This window comes from Bombus affinis, chromosome 11, assembly GCF_024516045.1.
Source record: "Bombus affinis isolate iyBomAffi1 chromosome 11, iyBomAffi1.2, whole genome shotgun sequence".
NCBI lineage: Eukaryota > Metazoa > Arthropoda > Insecta > Hymenoptera > Apidae > Bombus > Bombus affinis.
Genome location: NC_066354.1, coordinates 10,151,030 through 10,167,753, shown reverse-complemented (window position 1 = coordinate 10,167,753; position 16,724 = coordinate 10,151,030). Strand labels below are relative to the sequence as shown.

At 42.4% G+C, this 16,724-nt stretch overlaps 1 protein-coding gene across 2 annotated transcripts in view; it reads right to left on the bottom strand.

Moving 5' to 3' along the window:
* Positions 1-2,728: 2,728 nt before the first annotated feature.
* LOC126921660 (homeobox protein prospero) overlaps positions 2,729-16,724 on the bottom strand; it is a 71,648-nt gene continuing 57,652 nt past the window's right edge. For both annotated transcript variants that reach the window (XM_050733375.1, XM_050733376.1), the window contains exon 5: positions 2,729-16,724. This exon is cut by the window's right edge and continues 18,151 nt beyond it. The gene's annotated coding sequence lies outside the window, so the exon portion shown is untranslated.

Below are 16,724 nucleotides of genomic sequence, written 5' to 3'. Positions count from 1 at the left end.
ATTTCTTGTTTTATAATATCAACGAATTGGTTATTAAATTTCTCAGACAACGCTATATATTTTTTTCTTCTTATCGATAATTCTTTTAATTAATTAATTAATTAATTTAAGATTCGTTTAATACGCATTCAACTACACACTGAGGTATATGTACGACATATGGTACGACATTTATTTATATTATCCACACATTTACACGTTTTTGAATACAATAATCACAGCTTTAATTAATCTTTCTCTTCCCCTTGTTTATCTTCTCTTCTCTTTCATCCTTTTTGTATTCTTTCTTGCGTGCTTGTATCCTTTTTGTGTCTACTTCCGCAATTAAACTAATTTGACAGTACGATAATGTTATACAGCAAGTGTCAATTAATTGCTTCGTGAATGTGTTGAAACATTTATTTAAATTGCGAATCAATTTTGAACGTTTCGTATCTATGTGTAATAGTAAAGGAAATATGAATGTTTTGTTGGAATAGCCTTTATAATTGAATTTCGATGTATGTATAACAGAATTACCTTTTCTAATCGAAAACGTTTCCAGTGCTGCGCAAGTAATCTCAATTGTAAATATTAATATTTCCTAAACGAACATTTATGTTTCGTAATATGAAAGAATTTTTCGAATACCTGTGTTGAACGCATTATTTATACGTGTTGTAATGCCTCGGTTGTAACGTTTCAAAATTTCCATCGCGTATTTTGATTTAACTCGATGTTTCCATAAGGAAATAAACACGAAGGTAAATACCAAACTATGTTCTATCGTGTGCGATGTCATCTTTATCGTCGTTTTAAGGTCTTTAGAGATTTAACAATCCTTGGCGACTCCTAATGGAATATCACCACTTATCTCTGATATTTGTCTCCTGTATTCGTAGTTTGCCAAATTTGTCCCGGTGCTACATGCAAACTACTATCAACAATTATTCTCGTCAGAATTAAATATAATTTTTCTGTATCTTTTTAAAATGCCGTTATATCCTTCTATTATCTTTTATGTCAAACAAATTCAACATGACTTGTACCCTAAATTATCTTTCCCGTTCTCCGACTATTTAAATTTAACGATGAAAGGAACGAACCATATTAACGATTACAGCCGATGATATGGTGATTCGGTACTTTTACGACAGAACAGCGTGTGTGAATAGAGAAAATTTGTTAACGCTAGAAATACCAGAATTTCTTTTTTTAATATTCTCTTTACTTTCCCTTTTATCTTTATACTCGAAAAGAACGATTCGAAGGACAATTTGCAAATAAAATAGATAACTAAATACGACCTTTTCTTCTTTGAGTGAAAGATTACAAATATTTACATTTATTAGTTATATATAATGAATATCTTGATAAATGGCGTAATAAAAGGTAAGGAATAAAATATAAACAACTGTCGGAATAACGTAATCAAACCTCCTAATGTGGAAAGTTGAATGGTTGACGGGATTGAATGAAGGGCAACGGATTTATACCGCATGATGTATTTTTTTATTAAGTTTATTTTATATATCGACAACAACACGTCATACATTAGAAAACAGAAGGTTTCTTGAAGCAAACTCGAATGAAAAGTTTTGTGGAACAATCCGAGAGACACTATGTGAGTGTGCCGCGCCATCATCTATGGAGTCGTATATATATAATATTGCGTGTCCCTGTGTCAGTATATTTCCATGTGGATGCACTTGTGGGTGTTTGTCTCCGCAAATATGTGTACGTGTATATATATATGTGTATGTCCCTGTAGGTGTATGTAGGTTGCATGTACTTCCAAGTGTTATGAATGCGTGTGTCTCTGTGTACTACGATACTCTTGTGTCTCCTCTCTCGATTTCTTTCTTTCGCTCGTTCGCTCTTCTTCCTCACGACCTTTCTCTCCTATCTTTTTTTCCCTTCCTTTCATTCTATCGCTCTCTGTCACCCGGTTTCACTTCCTTCTTGTCACAATTTCTCACGTTCTCGCATTTCGTGCACTCTTGCCACTCTCTTTTGCCGATGGTAAAACGTTCTAACCCTTTCAGGAGAAATCCAGTTTCTTGCTTTCGACGAATTTCCAAGACGCGGCGAATTTTCTCGATGAAAAGACGGGGCGCATGGAAATTCGGAAAAACGTATGGAAGAACTCAAACAGGACACGTGACGATCGAATAGGAAGCACGATGTCGAACGAGATTCGTCCGGTTTTTCAGACGTATCTCGTTCGAATCGACGTTCTTTCGCGTTCAATTTCTCTTTTCGCTGATCATCGTTTTATTAATTCCTTCGTTCTTACAGCCTTTCTCCCGATCTTCGTTCTCTGTCTCGCAGTCATTCGATCTCACTCGCTCCCTTCATTGTCTCTTTTGTCGTGAATCGTCATTGAAAATGCCTCACGGTAACGTCGTGAGGAGAAAAACGGTAAAAGAAAAGACATTTACTGTAGTTCACATATCGTATACGTCGAATGGTAAATTGCGATATAATTGCGTGGAGAAATAGGCGGCGCTCGTCGACTTTGGAAAATGAAAAACGGGCAATAAGAGAGGGTACGGTCGCGTGCACCGGCGAACATAATTTTCCCGAGAATAAACGAAAGAAGAGACTCGGTAACATACGAGGCGCCCTCCACGATTCAGTCAGCCGCGCGCAGAATTTCGCACGATTTCCGTTCTGCCATATTTTTGGTTCTTCTATCTATTTACCTACCTATATATATATATAATATATTTATATATTTATATATATATTATTTCGTTTCTTTTTTTTTTTTTTTACTTCAAAAAGCGGCAGTGCATCGTCGTCGAATTCACTCCTCGGGCTAAGAGAAGGGAGGGCGATCGTTTTCCTTCTTTACCTTTTTTTTTTTTTGTTGTTCGTTACTTGTATTACTTCTTCATTCACCTTCGTTTCGCGACGAGACAGCCAAAAATCCAAAAAATACACTCTCTGATTTTCTCCATGAAATTCCTCCTCCTTCTCCTCTCTCTCTCTCTCTCTCTCCCTCTCTTTCTCTCACTCTCTTTCTCTCTCGCTTTCGTTTTCTTCTCTCTATCCTTGCTTCTTTTACCCACCCTCTCACTCATTCTCTCTTTTAAACTCACTAAACTCTTGTTCTTTCTCTTTTTCTCCCATTGTTTTCTGTTTTCTGTGGTATCGTGACACATCGTAGGAACGTACGGGGCTCTCGATCGGCGATCGTACGCGCGGCGGTATTGAAACGTCGAAGAAGACGCGAAATTTTGACTCCCTGTGCCGAAAGTGATGTGCGTTGTGTACGTGTCCCTTAAACTCTACCACGTTTCACACTTCCGTATTTCTGCGTCTCGACCCCCCAACCCCCCTCCCCGTCTAACCCTTCAGTTTTCTGTCTTATTCTTCGTTTTTCTATACAGCGCCAAAGATATACATACATACATACATACTTACATACATATATATGAGGAAAACTAGCCACGTGCCGCGATTTCAGCGATGCAACCGTCCGCGCCTCCTCTTGCAATAATTTATGTACAATTTTACAACCTACGACGCCGCCGACGATATAATTTTTTTATTTTCTTATAGTTCGCCTTTAAATACACGAATAGGACCTAGACATCGTTAATTTTTTCATTATCATCATCATCATCATCATCATCATCTTTACACTATACTAACGAAATCTAAACGTTCAATTTTCATTTTCACCACACTAGGAATAATAAATTTTGCCGTATCGTTAGTATACCTTTATAGAAATATGCTTACAAAAATAGAATTTCGCGAGGCGCGGAAAGTGCGTCGCTGCCGGGCGCGGGCGAGTTCATTAGGAATTTTTTCGCTCTTTGTTTCGTATCTTTTTCTTTCCTTTTCTTTTTTTTCTTTTTTTTCTTCTTTTTCGTTTTTTCGCGTCGCTCGCGTTTTCTTCGTCTTTTTTTTCTCTGTTTTATCTTCGTTTGTTTCTCCTATTTTTGGTTTATTTAGCATGTCCGAACGATTCCGAAAGAAAGTAGCAGCCCCGTGACACGGCGTGATCCCCCTGCCTTTGTTTTTTTAACGTATGTCGCCGAAAAAAACGTTAACGCTACGCCGGTTTGCGGAATTTTTCATTTCCTTCTTCGTCGTCTCGTTCCCGTTCCCGTTCCCCGATGTTTGCCCCGTGATGGGAAAACCGTGAAACGCCGTCTACCAGCTCCGACGCCCACCGTCGCGCCGATCGCCGTTCGTTCTATTTACCCCCGTGCAAGTAATTTAGCGTATGAGAATTTTCTTCCTCGTTAATTTCTATACATATATTCTTTCGCACATGCAGACAGTCTCGTACACCGCATTCTTTCATCGTTTCTACTTTTACGCGGTTCTCACTTATCGCGCCGCAAAGTCTCGTTCTCGCTTCGTTCGCCCTTTCGCTCGTCTTGCATCTTTACCCAGCTATCAATCGCTCGAACTCGATTCTCCGGCGTACTCGCTGCGTTCATCCCGTTTGTCCGGCTCTCAAACGCATTCGCACGATTCGCAGTCACGCGGTCCAGTTATCCCACCTTGTAAACGCACCAGTCGTTTTCATCTATATATCTTTCTGTCATTCTCCTCTGATCTCATCTCATCTTTTCTGTAGAGTTTTCCCAAGAACGTACATAGGTATATATGTGTCTCAAAATTGTGAACAACTGAGTCGGTTTTCGCTGTCGTTTACAATGTACGTACAATATAACAATAATAATAATAGTAATAATAATAATAATGATAATGACAATCAGAATACCATTAATCGCCGTAGTAATAATAATCATAATGATAACCATAAGAATAATGATAATTATAATAACGGTTACAATCGTCGCACTTCCATGTGTTCAATTTTCTTTTTCTCGTTTGCTTCTTGCTTTTTTTCTCACGGATAGATCAATGATAAGAAACGAACATTATCAAGGGGGTAGGACGAATAACACCGTTTCCCGTGGAAACGGTTTACAATTTCTTTATCTTTCTTTGTTTCTCGTGTGTTACATTCGCGATAATGACAAGTGACGGGTGATTGACAATCGTAAATCGCAATAATAATAATAATAGTAATCGTAATGATAATCGTTATAAAGATGCAATTTGTAATTCCTTTTTTCATCATTTGCTCTCTCTCTCTCTCTCTCTCTTTTTTTTTATGTTTTCGTATGCACAATAACCTCTTTTTGTCCTCTCTTATTTCTTTGTTTCTTTTTGTTTTCTCTTTAAATCATCCACGTGCACAATCTCTCACGCGCGCTCCTAAACTTCAAGTTAACATCATCATTTAGACTCGTCATTACAATATTACATTATTAGATTACATTATATCATAATACGCTAGCGTTTATTCAATAAATTTTACATACTTTGATACGCAGTATGATGGTTTCAAAAACGGTCATTGGCCAACCAAATTTTGTTCACACATCAATACACCTACGCTCAGTAGTCGAAGTAATTTGTACTTGTAGCCATATATTATAAATATTTTTTAATAGTTCGGCCTCTATTTCGCCTTCGCTAAGTAGTTTCATTTTTGTTCATTTCACAACTTTTCTTGTCTCCCTTGTCCCATTCGGTCGCCAGTATTTTCGAGGCCCTACACATTTTTTTTTTCCTTTTGATACGAATATTTAAATATTACTTTACCACCATTTTTTCTCTGTTCCTACCGTTTTCGCTCGCATTCTCTCGTTACCTCGTGCTCGTATTTTTCGTCTAGCTTTTCTTCTCGCATGCACACCGTAATTTCGCTCTTTGTCGCCCATTTTCTCACTCGCTCTCTCTCTCTCATTCTCTCTCTCTCTTGTTCTCACGCTATCGCTCGGCATTCCTTGTGTCCAAAATTTTTTTTACAAAAACACGACAACCATACGCCTTCGTCTTCGTCGTTCTTCCGTCGTCTATCAATTCTCCTACACTTCATTTCGTTCGCGTTTTTTCCCCTCCTCTCATATTTGTTCGTTAAGCTTAAACCTTAAATAGTATCGAGATATCGTTGCCAAAAATATATAAAAAACCCATAATCGACATTTTTTTCGAAATCGAAACAAGCCTGCTCCGGTCGAAATAGGCAAGGACGCCGAATCGCGTGATCTCGGAAACGATATTTTTCTTTTCTTTGCTCTCTAAACATTTTTATATTTTACTAGTCGCGTTTTGTCTCTACTTTTTTCTCTCTCCTTTTATTTTTTTCTCTCTTTTTTTTATTATTATTATTATTACTTTGCTTTCTTTCGTCTGCCTCGAGTTTAGCCGAAATCCTCCGAAAATATATGTATATACCTCTCTTTTTTTCTCTCTTTTAGTCGCTTCCTTCGGGCGTACCTTTATCTATGTATTCTCTTTAATCCACTTTTTGAGCCAGGAAGAAGAAGGAAACTAATTTCGGTCATCGAACGCGACACGGAGAAAAATATTTACAAGCAAATTATTCGCAATTAATTCGCGAAATGTATACGATCGATCTCTCCTACACACTTGGTCGTCGATATTTTCCTCCGTGCGTCTGGTATCCGGCGCCCATGAAATTTCGAGCTCGCATCGAGATCGGGGCTCGGTCACTGGGCGACCGAATCACCCCCATGAAATCTACGATAAATTTTGTTCCTTTTCCCTTTCTCTCTCGCTTTCTCTCCTTCCCTTACCTTTTTTTTCTTTTTTTCTTTTTTTTTTTTCGTTAACATTTTCACTCTCATACATATAATCCACGTATGCTAAAAGCCCCATTCACACGCGTTTGTCGAAATCCGCGCACGCACTCCACACGAGTTTACACACTCGTAGTTTACGCATTTCACTTCATACAACATTCGCCGTGTGCGTTTCGCGCAACGGGTTGGCTTCGAAACTTGTCGTCGTTCCTTATAATAGGTCTTCCGTTATTTTTCTCTTTCACTCGCTTTTTCTTTCCCTCTTTCTCCGTTCCTTTTTTTTTTACAATAATTTTTTTTTTTTAGAACACCCTAAAAACCACGAGAGCATAAGGTAAAATTTGTATCTGTTTCTTTTTTCGACCACTTCACGATTTCGTATTATACACCTAAAGTTACTTGCACCCGTTACGGACGGGGCCGCCGGTGACCAAGCCGCCAATCGCGATTCTAGCATGCAACCTTTGCTGGCGTTTTGTCTTTTCTTTTTTTCTTTTTATCATATTTTTCTTGTTTCGTTTTTTTTGTTGTTCTTGTTGTTGATGTTGTTGTTTTTGTTGTTGTTGTTGTTCACACGCATACATTCACACTCCTACGTTCTTTCGCAATGTTACGTTAATTCTTATCACACTCATGCTTCCGATCGCATACTGTGCACGCGTTCTCTCTTTCGTACCTATCGCTCTGTCATTTTTACATCCTCTTTCTCTCGCGCCGTTTTTCTTTCTTGTTTTCGGTTTCGAATTTTTATATCGTTTACATATTATCGCGATTCCTCGCTACGAATCTGCCGCCCCATATATTTTCCTTTTTGTTTCGCATCGTTTTCATTTTGTTTGCCTGTTAGTTTGTTTCGTTAAGTTTTCCGTGTCGTTACGACTTTTTGTTTCGCTTTCGTTTTCGTATTTTTGCCGCATCGGACTTTTCATCGAAACGCAACCGCGACCATTTTGTTTTCTTGCTGAATCCATTTTCTTTCGTTTTTCTCGTTTTCTTTTTGCTTTTTATAAAAATGTACACTTACTACGCTTAAATTCTCGTCAATTGTTCAATTTTTCTTCTTCTCGTTTAAAGATACAACAACATACTATACGTATATGGCTCTACAGATGTTCGCTTGCACTGCAACTCAAATGTGTGTCATGAAGGTCTCATGGTCCGTGAGTGGCGACGCAGACAGACGTATCGATCGATCCGGTTTCCTTCGTTCGCGACGTTTTAGGCCCATTCGTTCACCGTTTCGCGTTTCTCTTTGTCCCCTCGCATATCTTGGACGCGTTTTCGTTTCTTCTCCTTCGTTTTCCGTCCCGGATGGTAAGGACGGATCGTATACATCGATCGATTCGATCGATCTGCTCGCGACCAACGGACCCTGAGTGCGGATTTAGTGTTTATTATTATTAACTTTTTTTATTTTCGGAAAATTAGGACTTTCCCGCGACTCGAGTCGCAATGCTACTCGAGCGCAACGGGAATTCAATGTTTAGAAACTCCTACCCGCGTTATGCTTCTGTCGGGGTACCCGCAAGCAACACGTCACCCCCGAGGAACGAGCAAAGAGAAGAACCCTCGCTCGTTCCTTTCTGCGATCGTGTTCGCGTTGATCGCAGTCGACGACGGATCTGATTGTTGTCATACTCCTTCCTCTTTTGATTTTCCTTTTCTCGCTTGATTATCTTTTTTTCCGGTTTACGCTTTTGGATACGAGTTTGAATGGAGCTCGATGGGCATAACGGCCTAATGAGAAAATCAGGATGGTAATTTCCATGGTGTTTAAAACGCACAGGTCTGTTCGCGAATTCGTTTGCCAATTTGTAGTCACCTTGGATTTTCAAGCCGCGACGGCTTTTCTACCCATTTTCCTTCGAAATCCGAGAGACGTTTTCGTAAACCTTTTCGTTTATCGTCGTGTTTATCAACGTTAATAATTCACGCGTCGAGAATACTTTCCTTCTTTCTACAGTCTCGGCAAAGGATATTTTCTTGCCGGGTTAACTCACTTTGATCCGGTTTACGCGGCGACCTCTCGAATCTCGATTCCCGACCGATTATCCGCGTCGTTGCAAGCGGGCAGCCCCAGTCTCGTTTGACCATGGCGTGTTTGTTTTAACCCCCGTGTTGTGATACCAGGCGGTATACTGTATACAAATATCATTAAGTTTTACATTACAATATATCGGTCATTTTGCTTTTCTCGTTAAAGTTTATGTGGCATGTATATACGCATTGTATTCGTGGGAAATGAGAACCAGTCTTATGGCACCTGACTGTAGCGCAGGCATATTCTGTAACGTAAAAATATATACATCATCTGTGTGGTATGTATAGTGCTGCTCTGTAACTCAAGATTTTACATCCAGTTTATGCATCATTGTTAATCCTGTACAAAAACGTTTAGCTACGCTTGAGGCAGATTCAGCCCCTGTCGCGAACCCTGAGCCGCGCGAGTTCTCTCGCTCGTCACTCATCAACTATGGCATCGTGATTGATGCGCATGACGTACAGCAAGAGGAAACGTCACGGGATATGCGGTGCAGGCGGTGTTGTACTCTTTCGTCAAAGATTAAGAAAAAACAGGAGATTCGACCGCCTTCGTGTGCGTGTGCGTGTGTGTGTGTTTTCCCGTGTGTGTATGTGTGTGTGTGTGTGTGTGTGTAAGTGTGTGTGTACGTCTGCGTGTGTTATATACACACACACAGTGTATGCGTTTGGATGTTTTTGTTTGTGTGCGCGTGTGTGTGGATGTTCGTCCGTCGCGTCGTGAGAACGCGCGGCTCAGTCTCGCGGGGCCAGAACGAAGCGGACCCGCGGGTAGGTCGGTGGTTATCATTACTGCATTTTTTTTATTTTCTTCACAAACTGCACGGCAACTAGTGTTTCTGTTATTCATTTTCTTACGTTTTTTTTTTATTTTTGTTTCCTGTTACGTCTGTTCTATTACTGCTGGTATCTGTAGAAGTGCGTGGCCGTATGCGTGTGTAGCTGCGTGTACGTATTATCCTGTCACGTATACTGCGTGTAATTGAAAGTGATGCTGTGTGCGTGTTCGGTAATCTGTACGCGTGTAGGAACGTGTATGTCCGCGTGTGTATGCGTGTGTCTGCAGTGTGTGTACGTGTATTCCTTTTTTAATACTTTTTGAATGTATGTATCCGATCATACGAGTTTCGTCGCTGTGTCGATCAGAAAAAATGGTCGTGTGAGGATGGCGTGATTCGTGTAGTGTCCTACTTTTGTGTGTGACCAAACGTCTCCCATACCTTATCGTCGTCGTATTATCATTAAATATCATTAGTATACTATATATAATATTATATCGAAAATAACGGATAATACAACACGTAGGGAATCGAGGGTTGCGGAGGCGTGGATAGGGTTTTGGGCGTGATGTCTTTTTTTTCCTTTCGATTTTAGGTTCCGGGGTAGAGAGTGGAGAGGATGTCGAGGGACACTGGTTACGGGGAATCGAAAAGGGCGCTAGCTGCTAATACCAGCTGTGCTTGTTGTTTCGGGGCGTTTCGCGCGTCCGCGCTCGCGATCACTTGGTCGAGGCCACACGTTCCGCGCGGCCAGCAATCCTCTCGATCGTTGACGGTATCTCGATCCATGGATCGGTCCACTGGCGAAAGAGATCGCGATTCCTGGAGCAGGGAACGCATCGGACAACCCATCGATCGCGAAGCGCGGCCGGCTCGATGAGCGGCGGAGCTAAAGTTACATGGTCTCCCCACACGTGTGCGTATAATCGTAAACGAAGTCTTTGTTTCCATTCTTTAATACGTCTCTCTACGAAAAAACACTAATGGTAAATATCATGTTTTTATTCTGTTATCCGGCGGATCGTGTTTATACTGACTGGGTTATATTGCGTGATCGTTTAGTCGGAGGATTTATCGTGGAAGTGACGTGGGAGGGGAAAATGTCGGAAAGACGGAAGGCTGGGGGGGGGGGGGAGGGGGTTAACGGGTTAGGTCCACGGGATGGGAAAAAAGGAGAGCTACAGAGAAACGTTGATGGGAACACTGGGTTACATTCTGCGGGTTACTTACGTCGAAGGAGACGGACAGATTGGTAATTGGGTCGGGATGATTACGGTTGGAACGGAGTTAAGTAATTGGTTGATCCGGTGAGTAGAGATGCTGTAAGAGGGATATACCAGAAAAAAAGAGGGCGATGAGGCGGGGGTCTCGATAAAAGGGGAAAGAAAGAGAGGTGATTAAAACCGGGCATTGGGTTACTTTTAATCGCTTGCTTATTAGAACTGGACTGGCTGATACAACTGGTAGAATACAAGTTTTTTTTCATTCGTTTTACATACGGCTATTACTTCAATATACGGTAGGTAGTTAGTATGTAGTTGTCGACACACAATTCAATGATTACTGGGCGTTTACTGTTTATACTGCTTTACTGCTTGTTTAATTGTTAATAATTAAGTAAGTTTAATTGTAGTTAGTTAGTTAGCTTCTTACGTAGCTTCTCGTCGTTCATAGTTAATGTGGTTAAATTCTACGCTTGTATTTCTGGGGGATTTCAGGGTTTTCGTTCAGGAGCGATGGGAGACTGGGGATATTTTCGGGGTCACGTTTTTTTCGGGGTTCCCGGGGAATTGGAGAGTGTGGGCGAAGCCGTGCACCGATCCAAGTGTTGACAAACGATCGCGAGAGCGACGTCAACGTCGTTGCGTCTACTCGTTGCCGAATCTTCTCCCTCGCGGATCCCTTCGAACGATTTCAAAGAAATCGTCTTTGGTCACCGATCGAGGGCCGCGTGTGCGCTCGCGAGTCAACGATTGTCCGCTCGATCGGCGCGCGACAGCTCGGGCTTTTCTGACTGGAAAGTGGGAGAGACCATAGTACACATATATATTATGTAAGTATACTTATCGCATAGTAATTGCATTTAATCAATATACGTGTGTTATCGGTGCATAGCAGCGTTCCGAACTCCTTGCATCAACCAAAATATTTCTTTTTTCTTGGGATGTTGTTGGATATATTGCGAGCGTTTATGTGTGCGTGTGCGTGTGTGTGTTTTATTCCCTGGGCACGTTCGTGTCCATGTAGTCGTGTGTCGATCCGCGTATTTCGTGCTCCAGGGTATATCTCTTCCTTTTCGAAGCGACAATAGCCGTCTCTGGAGAAAATGCGTTTCGGATCTGTTTCCGTGGCGAGTTTAATGTTTTTCACTCGATGGCTCGACGCGACCATGCAAGACTCTCGGTCGTTCGTCTCTAGATCTATGTGTCTTCATCTTGCAGATACCGTATTGAACGCGCACGAGCGAAAAAGGTATATCGATAGCTTCGCACTAGGTGTATTCGATTATCGTCGCGAGATAAAGACGACAATGTTGTTCCGTAGTAACCTTCCCGCGCACGTTCGACAAGGTATCCCGGTAAACGATAAACCTAATGTTAGAGGAATGTATAACGTCTTTTTGAACGTGGTCCCAGATGCGAGTGTCGATCGTGGATTGTAAAAAATGTGAGAAAAGAAATGGAAGGAAAGATACCCGCGTTGTACATTTTAAATAGCCTCGAGGAGAAGGGGGATCGCGTTTCTCAGCCAGTCGACTCCGAACCTTCTTCTCCGAATTGATTTCAAATTTGAGCATCGGTTACGCGAAAACGATGCTTTTGCTGTTTGGCGAAGCGAACGCGATCCGCCGATTTCGAACGAATTTATACAGGCGTTGTAGAAACGACCGAGAATGTTGCAGCGTTTCGTCGTCGTGAGAACTATTTAAACGACCAGCGATCGACAGATCCTACTAACGTCTTCTTTTCGAGATGGATGTATTCGTGTTACGTGTACCTGTAATTGTAAACTGTGTGTGCTTTGAGACCGGCGTTAGGATGAGAAAACGGGCAGCGGGCGAGCACCAGTCAGGCTTTGGGTGGGCGTTCGGTCTATGTCGGGCCCCTTTGTATAATTTTAGTATTTTTTTCGTATAAAATCAACACTGAAGGCACATTCTATCGGACGAGTCGGCCCAGTGTGTGCTGTGAATGAGATTGGGCGCGGGACCCGCTTCCACGCGCTCACGTGACCGCGGCAAACCTGGCGTATCGTTTTCTTTATCTTCTTTTTTTTTTATTGCGGACCCGAAGGGTGGCATTATGCACCTCCCCCTCTAAACTAACGGGCTGCCGCACCTAATAAAATTATCTGGATATCCTCTGGGGTTTTTTTCTTTCGAGGCTCGCAGAGCTCGTTACACGAGATATCGGGGATTTCGGGGTGGAAAAGCGGACGGGGGAGAGGATCGGGACGGGGTACAAGGATAACCTTAATTTCTTTTTCATTTGTCTAAAGCGGAAATATCTTTGGTGGCTGCCGCGGCCGGGCCCCGCGCGAGAAACTGTTGATTCGTGTGGCGGTTATTTTGATCCGGTTGCCTTCCTCTATTGCGTCGGGTTTTGGGGGTCTGTTCATTTTTTTCGCTTTTCGTCGAAATGGCTATTTCAAAATTGAGAGCCGGCCCGACGCTCGCCTGACCTTGCCCAAGGCTAAACTCAAACTCTCTCTGGGGTTTGTGCTTCGAGTCACATGTGGTACGGCCGTAGATCCGCGATCCACGCGAAGACAATAAACGCGTCGTCGATTGGTTTGGACGTGGTCGGTCGGGTTGACAGTTTCGTCGCTATGGAAGTTTCGTTGAAAATTCAAATCGAACGATCAGGCGATCGAAAATCGACGCTGTGTGAAATTATTCAACCGGTACTATCATACAGTTTGTACCAAATCGATCATAATCTCGGCAAATTATACGTTTCGAGTATCTATATCTGTTCAGAGGAGCGAAGTAAAATCCGTTGGATCTAGAAAGTTGGGACGATCAGTCGGAGTATCAACGACGATCGCGAGGCACTTGTAAAGAAATGACTACTTTCGTTCGATCTTCGATCACGTTGAAACACAAACCTGGCTGACGATTCGCCGTTTTGTTCTGCGACTACGTCGATTATCGGTGATTCTTTAAAACGGAGTGTATCGATCGTCCGACGTGGTCTTCGCCGAATAACCAAGACAGGCCGTTCTAACATGGACTCGGAGCACGGGAATAATAACGAGAAGAGTCTGCGTGTAATCTCGTGTGTATGCTCGAGCGTGTGTAGGCTCGCGCGTGTGTATCGTTGTGACAGTGTATATCGCGTGTTCTCTATCATTCTCTGAACTTTGCAGAATTTCGTCGGAGAGGGAAACATTGCTCACTAGTGCGGAAGCACATAGAACCGACAGGAACCCTTCGATCGGTCTAGAATCAAGTTCACGTTACATTGGACTAAACAGAGAGCCGCGGAACGCGAGGAGATGGGCCTCGCGTTTCCGGCTATGACTGCAAAAGCAACCGCGTGTTACGTTAGAATTCACCGTGATCAAGTATCGTTACCATGACTGAAACCGTCGCCCGTTTGCGTCGGATCAATCAATCGGATCGTTGGTGCATGACGAAGCACCACGAACGTGAAACGAAATCGCGAAATTGGCTGTGAACGATCGATGCGTTCGCAAGACGGTTCCACGAGTAACCTAGCGCGACTCTTAGAGGTCCCTAATTTATTTCGCTTTATCCCCAAACTGTCCGTATCACCCTCTGATAACGGTCGAATCTATATAAATAACATCCGGCTGGATCGGTCCGTGTTTACGCGGATTTGTCCAAACGGTGATCGCGAGTGCGTCCATCGTCGCCCAGTTCTTTCACTTTCACGAAAGCAACGTCGAACAAGACCCGGAAAGAAAATTCCGAGTCGGACGATCGTTCGGACCGATGATCGCGATCGAGCCTCGTTTTCGCGTCGGTTTAACGAGTCAACAGTCGAAATAATCGAAGTAAACAGCAGAACGTAACTATTTGATCACCTACGTAATGGAGGCTCGTGGTCGCGATCAAGTGCTTTCTTTCGGGAACAGGCGCAAGTTGGGCGTACGATGGACGCTCTCAAAATGACTTCTTAGCAATAAAACGTTAATAAGAAAAAACACATTGTTCGATCATTAAAGAGGTAACATACCGGTAAATGTACAAAGAATTGCGACGATCGTAGGATTCACTCGCGTGCATCTTGCTGGCACTCGAACGAGATTCTGTCTTTTTTTTGATGGGAAATATCCATCTTGGACAATGAAAATCGTTCACGTGCCGGAAGATAACGCGCGACCTTTCACCACACACGATCGTCCAGCACTAAGTGGAGTTACTTGCTAGAAAAACTTAAACACAACAATCCTATTGGCGGAGACGTCGATCGAGAAGAATGAACCGTCCTTCCGTGGCTTTCGTTTTAAACGGAAGCTGGTGATCGTAAGATGTGATTCGATCGGAGGCTGCGGTTCTTGTCGACGGACGTCACGTGGCACGCGTGTTCTAAAAAACAGAGGCAGAGGGCTTGCAGGTGTTTCTCACGAAATTTTCCTTTCTAGGCCTCGCTTTCTTATGGCTCGTTGGACGATACGTGATCGCGCTGTAAAGGATTTCTACCTCGTTAATTTTATCAATTGCACTACGTTTCATTTAATTCCGTTGATTTTTAATTTTCTTCTATTTTCTGTTTTCGTTTTTCTTCCCTCGATTTTTTTCCCTATTGATACGCCGATGCGATCTCGACGCAATTCTCGTCGAATTTCCTCGTATTCTTCGATTCTCGATCGTTTGAAGGTCAGGTGTCGATCTGTCGTTTCCACGTGGATGTGCTCTATACGAAGGCTAAGTGTACACGGGACAGAGGACTCTGTGCGGTCCTCTGCATTTACTATTGCGCTCGTCAATTGTTATTTGCATCGTCCTGTTCGATTCGAAACTTAAAACCAGTTGTCCTCGAGTTATATTTGCTATCGTGTGGTGTGCGGTGCGTGGTTGGCACCGAGGTCGATATAAAAGATGTGGAACTGAAATCCGGTTGTAAGAGCAGAGTTGCCTTCTGCGCATCCTTCCATGAAACATTCGCACCCCCAAAATAACAACAATCGATACATGTTCGAAGTGAATCCGTTCTCGAAATTTTCGAAGGGTCCTTTTTACCTCTAAGAATCGAATTCTTTATATTTTTTATATTACAGACAACAATCTGATGATGATTTAGCCTCCTTTGCACGACAGATAGTTCGAGCTATCTTGTTGTCCATATTTAGATAAAAGGGATTCTTTCCATCGGATGATAATCGGATTTCGATTAATTTCGCTTCGTTCTCGCGTTTTATTTGGGAAAATTGAGCTTATATTTTGATTTTTCTTTATTCACACGGTGTGGCATCCAATCGTACTTAATTCCAGGATATAAACGCGATGAATACGATTTGGTCGACGATTGTTTCAAGTGATACGCGGTTTCCATTTTTTTCTTCTTTACTTCGATTGGATTGATAGTGACGGTATGCGTGGCGTTGGATCTGTTGGGGTGTCAGGGAATATCGGGGTATGGGATGGGAAAGGGAGAGCAAAGCTGGATCGTATGAGGTGCTTTGACGGGTAGCATAGAGTTCCAAACGCTCCGTGATCTACAGACATTCAATATTAAACAGATCAATCAACTATGTCGTCATATAATACCGCTAGGATAGTTCATAATCGTAAGTTATATCAATAATATAATTATATCATTAGGTATCATTAATGCTTGTTTAATGTGTGTACGTGTGAGTGTGTATCTCTTGCGTGTACTCTTTTCGCCTCTTCTTTCAATTATACTTAAGTCTCAAGTTACAAGCTAGCGTATAAATGATGGGTAAGAAACGACCACCTCGACGAGAGAGAATCCGACTTGAGGGAACGCGACGCCGACGTCGGGGAAGGCGTCGCGGCATCGGCCTTGTCCCGAGTCGAACTCGAGCGCGATCGTTCGAAGGAAAGACATCATTTATTCGTTCGTTCGTTTCTTTTATTTTGTTTCACATTGTTTACTTTGTTCGTTCCTTTCTTCTCTCTCGTTTCTTTGTCCCTTAAGAGAAATAAAAAAACGTCACGCTCGATCGGCACCGCCTCATTCAGGCGACCGATTTCTAGGCCGGATCGCTTCGTCTCGGTGGATTGTTTGTTAGCCGCCATGTTTTATCGGGTTGTCCTCGTACCGTTTATACTATATATCATTATATCGTATTA